This window comes from Hordeum vulgare, chromosome 4H (genome assembly GCF_904849725.1).
Source record: "Hordeum vulgare subsp. vulgare chromosome 4H, MorexV3_pseudomolecules_assembly, whole genome shotgun sequence".
In the NCBI taxonomy this organism is placed as follows: Eukaryota; Viridiplantae; Streptophyta; class Magnoliopsida; order Poales; family Poaceae; genus Hordeum; species Hordeum vulgare.
Window position 1 is genome coordinate 403,557,275 of NC_058521.1, and position 10,535 is coordinate 403,567,809.

A 10,535-nucleotide genomic window follows, 5' to 3' on the forward strand; every position below is an offset into this window, starting at 1 on the left:
TATGGGAAGATATAAACCAGCCCCTAGTGGGCTGGAATAAGTTCCCACTAAGGCCCATAAGGTTTGAGAAGGAAAAAACACAAGGTGGAAAGAGTTTCCAAGTGGGAAGGTGGAATCCTACTCCAAGTAGGATTGGAGTAGGACTCCTCCACCTCCAATTTCGGCCAAAACTTTAGGTTTTGAGGCTGCCTCCTCCCCTCCCTCCCACCTATATATACGGAGGTTTTAGGGCTGATTTGAGACGACTTTCTCACGGCTGCCCGACCACATACCTCCATAGTTTTTCCTCTAGATCGCGTTTCTGCGGAGCTCGGGCGGAGCCCTGCTGAGACAAGATCATCACCAACCTCCGGAGCGCCGTCACGCTGCCGGAGAACTCTTCTACCTCTCCGTCTCTCTTGCTGGATCAAGAAGGCCGAGATCATCGTCGAGTTGTACGTGTGCTGAACGCGGAGGTGCCGTCCGTTCGGTACTAGATCGTGGGACTGATCGCGGGATTGTTCGCGGGGCGGATCGAGGGACGTGAGGACGTTCCACTACATCAACCGCGTTCACTAACGCTTCTGCTGTACGATCTACAAGGGTACGTAGATCACTCATCCCCTCTCGTAGATGGACATCACCATGATAGGTCTTCGTGCGCGTAGGAAATTTTTTGTTTCCCTTGCGACGTTCCCCAACAGTGGCATCATGAGCTAGGTTCATGCGTAGATGTCTTCTCGAGTAGAACACAAAAGTTTTTGTGGGCGGTGATGTGCGTTTTGCTGCCCTCCTTAGTCTTTTCTTGATTCCGCGGTATTGTTGGATTGAAGCGGCTTGGACCGACATTACTCGTACGCTTACGAGAGACTGGTTTCATCGTTACGAGTAACCCCCTTTGCTCAAAGATGACTGGCAAGTGACTGTTTCTCCAACTTTAGTTGAATCGGATTTGACCGAGGAGGTCCTTGGATGAGGTTAAATAGCAACTCATATATCTCCGTTGTGGTGTTTGCGTAAGTAAGATGCGATCCTACTAGATACCCTCGGTCACCACGTAAAACATGCAACAACAAAATTAGAGGACGTCTAACTTGTTTTTGCAGGGTATGATTGTGATGTGATATGGCCAACGATGTGATGTGATATATTGGATGTATGAGATGATCATGTTGTAATAGAAATATCAACTTGCACGTCGATGGTACGGCAACCGGCAGGAGCCATAGGGTTGTCTTTATACTAACATTTGTGCTTGCAGATGCGTTTACTATTTTGCTAGGATGTAGCTTTAGTAGTAATAGCATAAGTAGCACGACAACCCCGATGGCAACACGTTGATGGATGATCATGGTGTGGCGCCGGTGACAAGAAGATCGTGTCGGTGCTTTGGTGATGGAGATCAAGAAGCACGTGATGATGGCCATATCATGTCACTTATGAATTGCATGTGATGTTAATCCTTTTATGCACCTTATTTTGCTTAGAACGACGGTAGCATTATGAGGTGATCTCTCACTGAAATTTCAAGACGAAATTGTGTTCTCCCCGACTGTGCACCGTTGCGACAGTTCTTCGTTTCGAGACACCACGTGATGATCGGGTGTGATAGACTCAACGTTCACATACAACGGGTGCAAAACAGTTGCACACGCAGAACACTCGGGTTAAGCTTGACGAGCCTAGCATGTGCAGACATGGCCTCGGAACACATGAGACCGAAAGGCCGAGCATGAATCGTATAGTTGATATGATTAGCATAGGGATGCTTACCACTGAAACTATTCTCGACTCACGTGATGATCGGACTTGAGATAGTGGATTTGGATCATGTACCGCTCAAATGACTAGAGAGATGTACTTTTTGAGTGGGAGTTCTTAAGTAATATGATTAATTGAACTAATTGTCATGAACATAGTCTAATGGTCTTTGCGAATTACAATGTAGCTTGCGCTATAGCTCTACTGTTTTTTTATGTTCCTAGAGAAAATTTAGTTGAAAATTGATAGTGGCAAACTTTGCAGACTGAGTCTGTAAAACCGAGGATTGTCCTCGTTGCTGCGCAGAAGGCTTATGTCCTTAATGCACCACTCGGTGTGCTGCACCTCGAGCGTCGTCTGTGGATGCTGTGAACATCCGACATACACGTTTCTGATGACTACACGATAGTTCAGTGCAAAGTACTTAATGGCTTAGAAGCAAGGCACCGAAAACGTTTTAAACGTCACGGAACATAAGTGATGTTCTAAAGAGATGAAATTGTGATTTCATGCTTGTGCCCTTGTTAAGAGGTACGAGACCTCCAACAAAATTCTTTGACCACAAAGTAAAGGAGAAAAGCTCAATCGTTGAGCGTGTGCTCAGATTGTCTGAGTACGACAATCACTTGAATCAAGTGGGAGCTAATCTTCCAGATGAGATAGTGATGGTTCTCCAAAAGTCACTGCCACCAAGCTTTGAGAGCTTCGTGATGAACTATAACATATCAAGGATAGATACAATGATCTTTGAGAGATTCGCGACGTTTGACACTGCGAAAGTAGAAATCAAGAAGGAGCATCAATAGTTGATGGTTTGAAAAACCACTAAGTTTCAAGAAAGGCGAGGGCTAGAAGGGATACTTCGTGAAACGGCAAAACAGTTGCTGCACTAATGAAGAGACCCAAGATCAAACCCAAACCTGAGACTAAGTGCTTCTGTAATAAGGGGAACATTCACTGAGGCGGAGCAACTCTAGATACTTGGTAGATAAGAAGGCTGGCAAAAGTCGAGAGAAGTATATTTGATATACATAATGTTGATGTGTACTTTACTAGTACTCCTAGTAGCACGAGGGTATTGGATACTGGTTCGGTTGCTAAGTGATTAGTAACGCGAAATGAAAGCTACGGCATAAACGGAGACTAGCTAAAGGCGAGGTGACGATACGTGTTGGAAGTGTTTCCAAGGTTGATATGATCAAACGTCACACGCCCCCTTTACCATCGGGATCAGTGTTGAACCTAAATAATTGTTATTTGGTGCTTGCGTTAAGCATGAACATGATTGGATCGTGTTTATTGCAATACGATTATTCATTCAAAAGGAATAATGGTTACTCTATTTGCTTGAATAATCACCTTCAATGGTTTATTGAATCTCGATTGTAGTGTTACACATTGGTGCCAAAAGATACGAGTTAAATGATGATAGTACCACTTACTTGTGGCACTGCCGCTTGAGTCATGTTAGTATAAATTGCATGAAGAGGCTCCATGCTGATGGATCTTTACTCACCTGATTTCGAATCACTAGTGACATGCAAATCATACCACATGAGCAAGGCCTTGTTTTCATTGAGATGAAACAAGATAGTAACTTGTTGGAAGTGATACATTTTGATGTATGCAGTCCAGTGAGTGTTGAGGCACGCAGTGGATATCATTATGTTCTTACTTCACTGACGACTTGAGTAGATACAGGAGTATTTACTTAATGAATCACAAGTCTGAAATATTGAAAAGTTCAATTCTGTTTCAGAGTGAAGTTCGTCGTAACAAGAGGATGAACTGTCTACGATATGATCATAGAAATGAATATCTGAGTTACGAATTTTTGGTACACAGTTAAGACAATGTGGAAATTGTTTCACAGTTCATGCCACCTGGAACATCATGGTGTGATGATGTGTCTGAACGTCATAGCCACGCACTATTTAGTATGGTGCATGCTGGGATGTCTCTTATCGAATTACCACTATCGTTTATGGGTTATGCATTAGAGACAACCACATTCACTTTAAATGGGGCACCGCGTATTTCCGTTGAGATGACACAGTATAGACTGAGGTTTAGAGAAATCTAAACTGTCGTTTCTTGAAAGTTTGGGGCTTCGAAACTTATGTGAAAAAGTTTCAGTCTGATAAGCTCGAACCCAAAGCGGATAAATGCATCTTCACAGGATATCCAAAACAGTTGGGTACATCTCCTATCTTAGATCCGAAAGCAAAGTGTTTGTTTCTAGAAACGGATCCTTTCTCGAGAAAAGGTTTCTCTCGAAAGAATTGAGTGGGAGGGTAGTAGAACTTGATGAGGTTATTGAACCATCACTTCAACCAGTGTGTAGCAGGGCGTAGGAAGTTGTTCCTGTGGCACCTACACCAATTGAAGTGGAAGCTGATGATGGTGATCATTAAGCTTCGAATCAAGTTACTACAAACCTCGTAGGTCGACAAGGTCGCGTACTGCTGCAGAGTAGTACGGTAACCCTGTCTTGGAGGTCATGTTGTTGAGCAACAGTGAACCTACGAGTTATGGAGAAAGCGATGGTGGGCCCAGATTCCGACAAATGGCTGGAAGCCATAAAATCCGAGAGAGGATCCATGTGTGAAAACAAAGTGTAGACTTTGGTAGAACTACTTGATGGTCATGGGACTATTGGGTAAAATGGATCTTTAAAAGAAGACAGACGATGATGGTGATAAGTCACTATTAAGAAAAGCTCGACTTGTCGCAAAGATGTTTTCGACAAGATCAAACAATTGACTATGATGAGTCTTTCTCACTCGTAGCGATGCTAAAGGTCTGTTAGAATTATGTTAGTAGTTGCTGCATTATTTATGAAATATTGCACGTAGGATGTCAAAACATTGTTTCCTCGACGGTTTCCTTGAGCAAACATTGTATGTGATACAACCAGAAGGTTTTGTCGATCCTAAAGATACTAGCAAGTATGCAAGCTCCAGTGATCCTTCAATGGACTGGTGCAAGCATCTCGGAGTTGGAATAAGCACTTTGATGAGATGATCAAAGATTTTGGGTGTGTACAAGGTTTATGAGAAACTTGTATTTCCAAAGAAGTGAGTGGGAGCACTATAGAATTTCTGATAGGTATATGTGGTTGACATATTGTGGATCAGAAGTAATGTAGAATTTCTGTAAAGCATACAAGGTTGTTTGAAAGAAGTTTTCAAAGGAGTACCTGGATTACGCTACTTGAAGGTTGAGCATCAAAGATCTATGGAGATAGATCGAAAGCGCTTAATAGAAGTTTCAACAAGATGCATGCCTTGACAAGTTTTTGAAAGAGTTCAAAATAGACCAGCAAAGAAGGAGTTCTTGGTTGCGTTGTGAGGTGTGAATTTGAGTAAGACTCAAAACCCGACCACGGCAGAATAAAGAGAATAGATGAAGGTCGTCTTCTATGCCTTAGCCGTAGAATCTAAAGTATGCCATGCTGTGTACCGCACCTGAAGTGTGCCTTGACTCAAAGTATGTTGAGAGGTACAGAGAGTGATCCATGATTGAATCACTAGCAGCGGTCAAAATGTATCCTTGGTAACTAATGGACTAAGGAATTTTTCTCGATTATGGAGGTGGTTAAAGAGTTTGTCGTAAAGGGTTACGTCAATGCAAGCTTTGACACTAATCCGGATAACTATGAGTAGTGAAACGGATTCGTATAGTAGAGTAGATATTTGGAGCATTTCCGAATAGCACGTAGTAGCAGCATCTATAAGATGACATAAAGATTTGTAAAGAACGCACGAATCTGAAAGTTTCAGAACCGTTGACTAAAACCTCTATCACGAGCAAGACGTGATCAGACCCCATAACTATATGGGTGTTGGATTCGTTGGAATCACATGGTGATGTGAACTAGATTATTGACTCTAGTGCAAGTGGGAGACTGTTGGAAATATGCCCTAGAGGCAATAATAAATTAGTTATTATTATATTTCTTAGTTCATGATAATCGTTTATTATCCATGCTATAATTGTATTGATTGGAAACACAATACTTGTGTGGATACATAGACAAAACACTGTCCCTAGTAAGCCTCTAGTTGACTAGCTCGTTGATCAAAGATGGTCAAGGTTTCCTGGCCATGGGCAAGTGTTGTCACTTGATAATGGGATCACATCATTAGGAGAATCATGTGATGGACTAGACCCAAACTAATAGACGTAGCATGTTGATCGTGTCATTTTGTTGCTACTGTTTTCTGCGTGTCAAGTATTTATTCCTATGACCATGAGATCATATAACTCACTGACACCGGAGGAATGCTTTGTGTGTATCAAACGTCGCAACGTAACTGGGTGACTATAAAGATGCTCTACAGGTATCTCCGAAGGTGTTAGTTGAGTTAGTATGGATCAAGACTGGGATTTGTCACTCCGTGTGAACGGAGAGGTATCTCGGGGCCCACTCGGTAATACAACATCACACACAAGCCTTGCAAGCAATGTAACTTAGTGTAAGTTGCGGGATCTTGTATTACGGAACGAGTAAAGAGACTTGCCAGTAAACGAGATTGAAATAGGTATACGGATACTGACGATCGAATCTCGGGCAAGTAACATACCGAAGGACAAAGGGAATGACATACGGGATCATATGAATCCTTGGCACTGAGGTTCAAACGATAAGATCTTCGTAGAATATGTAGGATCCAATATGGGCATCCAGGTCCCGCTATTGGATATTGACCGAGGAGTCTCTCGGGTCATGTCTACATAGTTCTCGAACCCGCAGGGTCTGCACACTTAAGGTTCGACGTTGTTTTATGCGTATTTGAGTTATATGGTTGGTTACCGAATGTTGTTCGGAGTCCCGGATGAGATCACGGACGTCACGAGGGTTTCCGGAATGGTCCGGAAACGAAGATTGATATATAGGATGACCTCATTTGGTTACCGGAAGGTTTTCGTGCATTACCGGAAAAGTTTCGGGCTCATCGGTAGTGTACCGGGAGTGCCGGGAGGGGTGCCGGGGACCATCGGGAGGGGTGTCACGCCCCAAGGGGTCTCATGGGCTATGGGAAGATATAAACCAGCCCCTAGTGGGCTGGAATAAGTTCCCACTAAGGCCCATAAGGTTTGAGAAGGAAAAAACACAAGGTGGAAAGAGTTTCCAAGTGGGAAGGTGGAATCCTACTCCAAGTAGGATTGGAGTAGGACTCCTCCACCTCCAATTTCGGCCAAAACTTTAGGTTTTGAGGCTGCCTCCTCCCCTCCCTCCCACCTATATATACGGAGGTTTTAGGGCTGATTTGAGACGACTTTCTCACGGCTGCCCGACCACATACCTCCATAGTTTTTCCTCTAGATCGCGTTTCTGCGGAGCTCGGGCGGAGCCCTGCTGAGACAAGATCATCACCAACCTCCGGAGCGCCGTCACGCTGCCGGAGAACTCTTCTACCTCTCCGTCTCTCTTGCTGGATCAAGAAGGCCGAGATCATCGTCGAGTTGTACGTGTGCTGAACGCGGAGGTGCCGTCCGTTCGGTACTAGATCGTGGGACTGATCGCGGGATTGTTCGCGGGGCGGATCGAGGGACGTGAGGACGTTCCACTACATCAACCGCGTTCACTAACGCTTCTGCTGTACGATCTACAAGGGTACGTAGATCACTCATCCCCTCTCGTAGATGGACATCACCATGATAGGTCTTCGTGCGCGTAGGAAATTTTTTGTTTCCCTTGCGACGTTCCCCAACAGTTTTCACATGGAAGCAACTACACTTGCAACTAGCAACACTAACAACATGGTTATGCAAGCGGTAAAATAGCCAATCAGTGGTTTGCTAGGTCGAACAGGTTGAAGGTTATCATGGCATTGAAGAGAGGCTGATATTTAACATGTGGTAGGCAACGAGACATAAACGACAGAAGTGGTATAACTAGCATGGCAATGATAGTAATGGTATCTGGGGGAAATGGTCATCTTGCCTGAGACCCCGCTTGGAAGAAGAACGACTCCGTGAAGCAGACGAACCGATGTAGTCAAACGGGTCCTCACTTTCTGACACGCTTGCGGAACTATATCGAGACGGAGGAAACCGGAAACACAAATCAACTCACGATATTCACCGCACGATGCACAACACATATGATGCATGAACGAAGAATACATGCAAGTCACGGCATGACAAATCACACAATCAAACACTAGACATTAAATGAAGTTCAATATGCAACGAGTTGCATATTGACGAAACTCCACGTATGAATAGATTAGTTCTATCCCGATTGGGTACACGACAATATTAAATGTGGTTAAACATGGCAAGAGGCGAAGCGCAATTAATCTACCTATCTAGGCATTTTAAATGAGGTCGGAAATGACATATAGGACCTCCAAGACGATCTCACATGTTAATTTACAATTCTGTCCAGGTCTGAACTAACACATTTTATATTTGTTAAATGGCGAAACAAAGTGGTTCACGTGATTCCACTCGTCGTTCTGGTCCATTTACATATATGGCACATCTCCAACGGAGCTACGCACAAATAGTTACGACCTAAACCGTTTTCAACACGTCGACACGTGAACCGATGCAAATAGCACACTAAACAGTTCTAATTATGCATGAGAGTTGGAAAATACTACTCTATGCAAAATTCTAGTCAAAAACCATATATAACTCACTCCGATCAATCGCATGTTTTAAAAACGGCTCCAACTTTTAAACTGTGTGATGGATCGGAGTGAGTTATATATGGTTTTTGACTAGAATTTTGCGTAGAGTAATATTTTCCAACTCTCATGCATAACTAGAACTGTTTAGTGTGCTATTTGAATCGGTTCACGTGTCGACATGTTAAAAACGTTTTAGGTCGTAACTATTTGTCCGTAGCTCCGTTGGAGATGTGCCATATATGTAAATGGACCAGAATGATGAGTGGAATCACGTGAACCACTTTGTTTCGCCATTTAACAAATATAAAATGCGTTAGTTCATATCTGGACAGAATAGTAAATTAACATGTGAGGTCGTCTCAAAGGTGCTATATGTCATTTCCGACCTCATTTAAAATGCCTAGATAGGTAGATTAATTGCGCTTCACCTCTTGTCATGTTTAACCACATTTAATATTGTCGTGTACCTAATCGGGATAGAACTAATATATTCATACGTGGAGTTTCGTAAATATGGAACTCATTGCATATTGAACTTCATTTAATGTGTAGTGTTTGATTGTGTGATTTTTCATGTCGTGACTTGCATGTATTCTCCGTTCATGCATCATATGTGTTGTGCATCGTGTGGTGAATATCGTGAGTTGATTTGTGTTTCCTGTTTCCTCCGTCTCGATAGAGTTCCTCAAGCGTGTCGGAAAGTGAGGACCTGTACGACTACATCGGTTCGTGTCCTTCACGGAGTCGTTCTTCTTCCAAGCGGGATCTCAGGCAAGATGACCATTTCCCGAGATACCATTACTATCATTGCCATGCTAGTTATACCTCTTCTGTCGTTTATGTCTCCTTGCCTAGCACATGTTAAATATCAGCCTCTCTTCAATGCCATGATAACCTTCAACCTGTTCGACCTAGCAAACCACTGATTGGCTACGTTACCGCTTGCTTAACCATGTTGTTAGCGTTGCCAGTTGGAGGTGTAGTTGCTTCCATGTGAAAACATGGGTCCCTTGTTATATCACCATATTAATGCTATTTAATTTAATGCACCTATATACTTGGTAAAAGGTGGAAGGCTTGGCCTTTCTAGCCTGGTGTTTTGTTCCACCTTTGCCCCCTTAGTTTCGGCCACCGGTGTTATGTTCCATTATTGAGCGCTCCTAACACGATGTGGGTTGTTATGGGTACCCCCTTGATAATTCGTTTTAGATTAAAGCTGGTCTGGCAAGGCCCGACATTGGTTCTACATTTGCCCTACATAATAATTTGTTAATACTGAGATGCATAGGGCGTCATGAACTCGAGGAGTAATTTTACATAAACAGGAGGGGCCAGTGCTGATGGTGTTGGTCCCAAACGGTGTGCCTGCGAGGCCATCGCGAGGAAACTCGAGGTTTGGCACTCGTAGCTAGTTCCATCCGTCGTGTCCTGAGAACGAGATACGCGGCTCCTATCTGGATCGTCTACACGTCGTGCGGCCTTGCTGGATTAGTTTTACCTTTGACGAGATATCTTGTGCATCGGGATTCCGGTGATGCTTTGGGTAATCTCAGAGTTGAGGTTTTCCACTAAGGAATCCGACGAGATCGCGAGTGTCATGATCGAGGATTTCTATGCGGCTTGTGGTAATTTGTGATGGACTAGTTGGAGCACCCCTGCAGGGTTAAATCTTTCGGAAAGCCGTGCCCGCGGTTATGTGGCAACGTGGAAACTTTGTTTAACACTGGTTCTAGATAACTTGAAGATAACTTAACTAAAACTTGCCAACTGCGTGCGTAACCGTGACTATCTCTTTCGTGAGTTCATTTTCCGATCGAGGACACAGTGGGGTTATCTCTGACGTAGGTAGGTGTTCAGGATCATTCATTTGATCATCAATAGTCACGTCCGCTATGCGTAGATCTTCCCCCTCTTATTTCTTGTACTCGTAAGTTTAGCCACCAAATAGCCGGTGCTGCAACCTCACCACTTAACCTTACCTCACCCATTAAGCTTTGCTAGTCTTGATACCTTTGGAAATGAGATTGCTGAGTCCCCTGTGGCTCACAAATTACTACAACACCAGTTGCAGGTACAAGTAAAGGTTACTGACGCGAGCGCGTTGATTGTACATTACGAGTTGCTTCTTCTTCTTCTTCTTCATCGATCTAG